The sequence below is a fragment of the Bufo gargarizans genome, chromosome 2 (assembly GCF_014858855.1).
Source record: "Bufo gargarizans isolate SCDJY-AF-19 chromosome 2, ASM1485885v1, whole genome shotgun sequence".
NCBI classification, from domain to species: Eukaryota; Metazoa; Chordata; class Amphibia; order Anura; family Bufonidae; genus Bufo; species Bufo gargarizans.
Window position 1 is genome coordinate 470,569,250 of NC_058081.1, and position 8,679 is coordinate 470,577,928.

Sequence of the window (8,679 nt, forward strand, 5' to 3'; positions counted from 1 at the left end):
CATAGATGTATACTTATTTTTATTACTGGTGTCAATGGGACAACATATGCTACTGTATGAAATTACAGCAGCATGCATCATATCTTTCTGTTGGATCTTTCCAACTTACAGCCTTAAAGGCAGTGTACACAGAGCTTTACGGTATGGATCTGTTATTTTACTACGTTGGACTGTTATATTTCGGCACTCTATTGTGGTTGGTATTGGACAATGTATGGTATGGCTGTACAATATAATTGTACACTGTATGACAATATTATTTGTGGATTTTTCTGTATGGCATCTTGGGGAGGGTGTAATAGAAGACGTAACATGAGGAACCATATATCCTACATATAAGTTCCCCTTAAATTTTCACAAAAGCAAACTTTATAAAAACTGTATAATTGTTCTCCTTCATTTTGTAGGGTAGTCGTGAAGTGGTTTGTTTGATTTAACTAAAAATGAGGACTCCCCCCTTCCAATTCCAATGCATCAGGTGCCTGATTTTAACCACAATTTGAACAGGCTGTAATGGAGACAAGATTCCTTTTATACTGTTACAGATAGAAACACTATGTGTACAACAGTATATTGTATCTTTCCTTGGTTGTCAGAAAGAACCACTGGTCCCACTGGTTGTCACTAGTTTAAACCACCACAAATACTGTGCATACTTCCGGCCTGTAGGTTCTGTGGGACACCAAGTGAGAGATTTTTCAATTAAACAATAATATTATTATTTTTTCCATAAAAATAATAATAAGGCCCCATGCACATGGCCGTGGTTTTGGTCCGCGGATCCATATGATGTGGATCCATTGATTTCTATGGGACTGCAAATAATGCCGATTTACACTGGGGAACAATTTTGAACATCATTTTTGTTGAGTTAGATTTTTCAGCTGATTTAGACTAAAATAGGCATGCTGATTTTAAAAGTGCAGTTATTTTTCTTTTATTATGTCAGGTTTTTTCTCTACAGCTTAGTCAACTTTCAAACTCGCGTTTGGTGCGGATCCGTCATGGATCTGCACAGATGGATCCATTCAGATAATTCACCTGTCTGCATCCGTTCAGAACGGATCAGTTTGTATTATCTTTAACATAGCCAAGACGGATCCGTCTTGAACACCACTGAACACCATTGAAAGTCAATGGAGGACGGATCTGTTTTCTATTGTGCCAGATTGTGTCATAGAAAACGGATCTGTCCCCCATTGACTTACATTGTGTGTCAGAACGGATCAGCGTTTTGGTGTCCGCCTCCAAAGCAGAATGGAGACGGAACGGAGGCAAACTGATGCATTCTGAGCAGATCCTTATCCATTCAGAATGCATTAGGGCAAAACTGATCCGTTTTGGACCGCTTGTGAGAGCCCTGAACTGATCTCGCAAACGGAAGGCCAAAACGCCAGTGTGAAAGTAGCCTTATCTTAATGCCGTTACTCTAGCCTGGATCGAGGGGAGCACTAGTGCTCTCCTATTGGCCGACCTTGGTGACCGGCAACAGGTTGTTATTTGTCTACGCTGTTCAGTTAGTCTTTGTGAAGAATATGGAGACATAAAGAGAGCCATTGAATTGTTGCAATATCACAAATACAATTGGATCATCTGTGTCGACCTTAAAATGGTTTCCTTCTTTCTTGGTCAGCAATGCGAATACACCAAGTATCATTGTTTTCTGTGCATGTGGGACAGCCAAGCTAATGAGAAGCATTGGGTGGAGAGGAATTGGCCTCCAAGATCTGACCTCAAACCTGGTGATCCAAGCATTCTGCATGAGCCACTTGTTGACAGAAAGAGCATTATATTCCCACTTCTGCACAAGAAACTGGGTCTCATGAAGCAATTCGTTAAAGCTTTACCAACTGAAGGACACAGTTTCAAGTACATTATTTTGGCATTTCCTAGCCTGTCATTTGAAAAAATAAAGGCCAGTGTGTTTGATGGTCCACAGATTCCACAGCTTATCCAAGATGAACATTTCAGCCCTCCAAAATAATGCTTGGTTATCATTCAAAGATCTTAGCAAGGACTTTTTGGGAAATACATGAGCATCAAGGTGTTCAACCTTGGTGCAGTAAGTGATGAGCAAAGTGAACAATTCCACCAAGATTTAAAGGTCATGGAGGGGACGGTATCAGGGTAGATGGAATGTACATATGATGGCTAACTATTGTTGGAGCATCAGGCGAAATTGTCCACAGATTGAACACTCTAGGAAAAGCTATAAATGTCAATTTTTACCTTAACTGCTACCTAACTTTACTACTTGCACATAATTTGACTTACAGTATACTTTGTATGAAAAAATAACTTCAAATAAACATTACATTCAGGTAATTTTTGCATTGTTTTCCATTGCATGTACATTTTGTATGTTTTGTTTTTTTTTGTAAAAAGGGAGGGTATCCTGTAGCTTAAAATGTTGATGTGATGGAGAAAAACTGGCACCACTTTTGGATTCAGAAGCCAAAAGTTTGTCAAAAATAAGTGTCAGATGTAACTCAGCAAAAATTGTGTTCCTTATAGAATATGTCCTATACTTGTCCATTTAGCAGACTAGAAAAGCCATTTCTACTACTAGAACTAGGAAAAATGCAACATGCAGCATTCTACTTCTAGGAAAAATGCAACATGCAGCATTCTACTTCTAGGAAAAATGCAACATGCAGCATTCTACTTCTAGGAAAAATGCAAAATGCAACATTCTACTACTAGGAAAAATGCAACATGCACACGGCAGGTATCCGTATTTTGAGGATCCACGTTTGCAGACCGCAAAACACATACAGTCGTGTGCTTGACGCCTAATGGGGAAATTTGTATACTTCCAATATTCTCTTTTGATGACCAAACTGTTGGCCATATTAAACAAGTGAAAGCTGAAGAGAGCGAGGTGAGTACTAAATAGACGTCTGTCGCTATCTTGCTCTGCTTTACTGGCATGTATAGAAAAAAAAAAAAAACATCCAGCAGTTCTTTGTGGAGTATTCTTGGGAGATGTGTTAAACATGCCTAATTTCCATTTTTAATTTGCATTTTAATTACCTGTCTCCATCTGAAATGAGAAGGATAACCAGAAGAGAGTTTTCTGAATCTCACTGGCTTGTGAGGACATTTTGACAATGTACAAAACAACTCGATCACTATTTTTACATTGCAATAATTTTGTTACAGCAAATGTACTAGAAAATCTTTTAAAATATTTTTTTTTATATAAAAAGGGGGAGGTACCTTTATGTAATTTACGGAATGTGCAACAATTTACTTGCTTGCTTGGAATTGCTTGCTTTACAGACATGGTGAGGAAATGATCAGTGGGAAGATCACTGGATGGATGGACAGACAAACAGATAGATATGAGAAGTATAATTGTACAGATGATAGATAATTAAAAGTTTGTGAGCCCTTCAGGATTCTTTTTCTACATAAATTTGAGCCAAATATTAGACTTGGTCATATATATTGAGGAAAATAATCCAATACTGCATGTCTGTTAGCGGCAAAAGTATTTGAACCTTTAGGATTAACAGATAATTAGAAGGTGAAATTAGAGACAGGTGTTTTCAATCAATGGGATGACAATCAGGTGTGAGAGGGCGACCTGTTTTATTTAAACAACAGGGATGAAAGTCTGATCTTCACAACATATAGTTGTGGAAGTGTATCATGGCACAAACAAAGGAGATTTCTGAGGACCTTAGAAGAAGAGATGTTGATACTTATCAGGCTGGAAAAGGTTACAAAGCCATCTCTAAAGATTTTGGACTCTACCAATTCACAGACAGACCATTTACAAATGGAAGAAATTCAAGACCATTATTGCCTCCCAGGAATGGTCAACCAACAAAGATCACGACAAGGGCAAGGCATGGACAAGCCAAAAGGCTATTAGAACAATGTTTTGTGGGAAGATGAGACTAAAATAAAACTTTTTGTTTAAAAGCATTACATTTGGAAAAAGGAAAACACTGCATTCCTCCATAAAAAGCTCACCCCATCTGTGAAACATAGTTGTAGAAGTATAATGGTTTGTGTCTGTTCTGCTGCATCTGGGTCAGGACGGCTTGCCATCATAAATGGAACAATGAATTCTGAATTATACCAACAAATTCTGAAGGAAAAATGTCAGGACATCTGTCCGTGAGTTGAATGTGAAGAGAATACGGGTTCTGCAGCAAGACAATGACCCTAAGCATACAAGTCGTTCTACCAAAGAATGGTTAAAGAAAAATTAAGGTAACTTTTTGGAATGGTCAAAGTCCTCAAGATTGTAATCCAATAGAGGTTCACATACTTTTGTCACTCACAAAAATGTGATATTGGATCATTTTCCTCAATAAATAAAACCCAAGTCTAATATTTTGACTCATTTGTTTGATTTGCTTATCTTTTTTTACTTTAGGAAGTTTATTCATTTATGCAGAAATATAGAATATTCTGAAGGGTGCACAAACTTTTAAGCACCACTTTAGATAGATACAGCAATAGCAGAGCATAGGAGACCTACAAAAGTTCACAGCATCGGGATTCGTCTTCTGCCTGAATGCCCTTGTTTCTACTACTTATATTACATTTTCACATTACTTTACCTTTCAAATTTGATTTTTTTCATTGTTTTCAACTTGAAATTATTTACTCTAAAAGCAGTGTACCCTGGGTAAAGTGTTCTAAATGCGGTTGTTAGTTTTTTCTTATTCTCACTAGAAGAGGCACTTGTAGACTCTTGTAGACTACCTTGACCACTAAATGTCTGTAAAGTGAGAGTTGATGGATGTAGAATTGTGTTTGTACAATCTATTCTATTCTAACCAACAGCTCTCCTTCACATATTCAGAGAATCGGAGAAACAAGAAACCATAATCCATTTCTTTCTGTCAAGGTAGAATGACAATTGAATGGGCTTTGTTCAAAAATAAGTAATTCACTAAAGCTCACAGTTACCCTAGGCTACAAAACCACAAGTATAATCCCAATGTATTGTTCACCCGTAACAAAAGTTCAAGAGACTCTGTTCTAACTCTGAATGCGTTCAAGAGCTATTCTAGGGATGACATAAAACGGTGCACATACAGTATAGAAGTTTAAGCATATTCATTATACTTAATTAAAAATAAAAAAATAAGTTTCTTCTAAGTTCTTTGCCCTCCTACTTCAGGACACTGTATTGCTGGAAGTTCAATGATAAATATCAACTTTTTCCATCTGCTACATCACCCATGAATTACTGGCAATACAGTATATGCCTTGAGGGACACATACGTTGAGGGACACATACTAATTTTCAAATAGCTTATTTCTGATCAATGCCCCGTGTAAACATGACAGGATCTCTACTCTATATGTAGTGTGATTAGACACAACGCAGTACACATAGCTGATCACTATAGGTTTTAAAGCCAAATGGAAAATCACTGGAGGTGGATTTCTAAAATGAAGACTAGTGCAGCGCAGATAATTCGGGAACATCATTCCTCTATGTAAAACATGCTGTAAATGATAGGTGTCAGCCATATGGAAAAATATGGTTGTGTGAACTTCTTATCATAAGGGAGGTTATAGCCCATAGTACTAAAAATGAGCAAAATGTATATTAAAGGGATTGCCTAGGTTAGAAAACCCATTTTCATATAACCTAATTGAGTTAATAGAAGGGATTCCTCTGTTCAGATGCTCAGGTTTTGGCCATAGTGGAGACCTGTCCTGTCCAGCATTATACAAGCTACCAATTGATTACAATGGGCATTGTGTAATACTTAATTTTTCCTGCAGTTGAGCTGCTGAGAAAATGAATTCTTAAAGACAGGTCTCCCCACAGATTGCAGCTGATCCAAGGGGGTCTCAACAATGGGACATTTTGTGATCAGCTTATTATCAAGGAACCCTTATAACAAGTAGGGATAGTCTAAAGTAGAGAATACCATATTTTTTTTCCCTGTAAGGCAATCTTGTAAGGATGTCAATGCATCTTATGCTTATAGAATAGAAGCACTCGTTAGTACAGGATGACAGGGAAGCAGTGAATGCAGCGTTCTGTACTCACCGCTTCCTGGTCCTCGGCCGCTCTCTGCGCTCTGTGACCTCACACTGTCCGCGTCAGGTCAAAGCACAGTGCATGGCAGGAATAAGAAGAGAGCTGGATCCTAGAAGCAGTAGCGTCATTGTCCAGAGCAGGAGAGGTAAGTTTATTTTTAATTTTTTGATCATAGCATGGGGAGGGTCTGATCTGTGGTCTGGGGGTCAGTCACATTGGGGGTCTGATTTGAGGTCTGAATGGGGGGGTCTTATTCATATTGGGGCTCTTATCTGAGGTCTGGACCGTCATTCAAATTGGTCTGAGGTCTGATCTGAGGTCTGATCTGAGGTCTTATTGTTGTCAGATTGGAGGTTTTATTAACATTGGAGTCTGAGCTGAGGTCTGATTGAGGGTCTTCTTAACATTGAGGGTCTGATTGGGGTTCTGAGCTGAGGTCTAATGAATTTTTTTTATTTTCTTATTCTCCTAATAAGGTGCGTCTTATGGGCAGGTGTGTCTTTTATGGGTGAAACATATTTTATGTCCTCAAGAAAGTTTCCCTTGTTAGGTTTTAGAGTTTAACTATCATTTCAGTTTTTAATTTATTATAGTGTAGGGAAAGGGATGTTAAACATTTTTGTAATATACTTTATTAAGTTAAGATATTACTTTGCACTAGAAAACATGATGTGAAGAGTCTTCTTAGGAAAGCTCTGACTTAGCATTGAGTCTGTCTTAACCACCTCAGCTCCCCTAGCTTAAACACCCTTAATGACCAGACCACTTTTTACAATTCTGCACTACACTACTTTCACTGTTTATTGCTCGGTCATGCAACTTACCACCCAAATGAATTTTACCTCCTTTTCTTCTCACTAATAGAGCTTTCATTTGGTGGTATTTCATTGCTGCTGACATTTAAAAAAAAAACGACATCTATATATAAATTTTTCTCTAAATTTATTGTTCTACATGTCTTTGATTAAAAAAAAATGTTTGGGTAAAAAAAAAAAAAAATGGTTTGGGTAAAAGTTATAGCGTTTACAAACTATGGTACAAAAATGTGAATTTCCGCTTTTTGAAGCAGCTCTGACTTTCTGAGCACCTGTCATGTTTCCTGAGGTTCTACAATGCCCAAACAGTAGAAAAAAACCACAAATAACCCCATTTCGGAAAGTAGACACCCTAAGGTATTGGCTGATGGGCATAGTGAGTTCATAGAACTTTTTATTTTTTGTCACAAGTTAGCGGAAAATGATCAATTTTTTTTATTTTATTTTTTTTCCTTACAAAGTCTCATATTCCATGAACTTGTGACAAAAAATAAAAACTTCCATGAACTCACTATGCCTATCATGAAATACCTTGGGGTGTCTTCTTTCCAAAATGGGGTCACTTGTCATTTTAGGGGCCCTAATGTGTGGGAAGTAGTTTGAAATAAAAATCTGTAAAAAATGGCCTGTGAAATCCGAAAGGTGCTCTTTGGAATGTGGGCCCCTTTGCTCACCTAGGCTGCAAAAAAGTGTCACACACGTGGTATCGCCGTACTCATGAGAAGTTGGGCAATCTGTTTTGGGGTATCATTTCACATATACCCATGCTGGGTGAGATAAATATCTCGGTCAAATGCCAACTTTGTATAAACAAATGGGAAAAGTTGTCTTTTGCCGAGATATATCTCTATCACCCAGCATGGGTATATGTAAAATGACACCCCAAAACACATTCCCCAACTTCTCCTGAGTACGGCGATACCACATGTGTGACACTTTTTTGCAGCGTAGGTGGGCAAAGGGGCCCACATTGCAAAGAGCACCTTTCGGATTTCACAGGCCATTTTTTACAGATTTTGATTTCAAACTACGTCTCATTCTACGAACTCGCCATGCCCCTCACTGAATACCTTGGGTGTCTTCTTTCCAAAATGGGGTCACTTGTGGGGTAGTTATACTGCCCTGGCATTTTAGGGGCCCTAATGCGTGAGAAGTAGTTTGAAATAAAAATCTGTAAAAAATGACCTGTGAAATCCGAAAGGTGCTCTTTGGAATGTGGGCCCATTTGCCCACCTAGGCTGCCCGTACTCAGAAGAAGTAGTGCAATGTGTTTTGGGGTGTCTTTTTACATATACCCATGCTGGGTGAGAGAAATATCTCGGCAAAAGACAACTTTTCCCATTTTTTTATACAAAGTTGGCATTTGACCAAGATATTTATCTCACCCAGCATGGGTATATGTAAAATGACACCCCGAAACACATTGCCCAACTTCTCCTGAGTACAGCGATACCACATGTGTGACACTTTTTTGCAGCCTAGATGCGCAAAGGGGCCCAAATTCCTTTTAGGAGGGCATTTTTTGACATTTGGATCCCAGACTTCTTCTCACGCTTTAGGGCCCCTAAAATGCCAGGGCAGTATAAATACCCCACATGCGACCTCATTTTAGAAAGAAGACACCCCAAGGTATTCAATGAGGGACATGACGAGTTCATAGATTTTTTTTTTTTTTGCCACAAGTTAACGGGAATTGATTTTTCCGCTAACTTGGGACACAAATTTCAATCTTTCATGGACTCAATATGCCCCTCACGGAATACCTTGGGGTGTCTTCTTTCCGAAATGGGGTCACATGTGGGGTATTTATACTGCCCTGGCATTTTAGGGGCCCTAAAGCGTGAG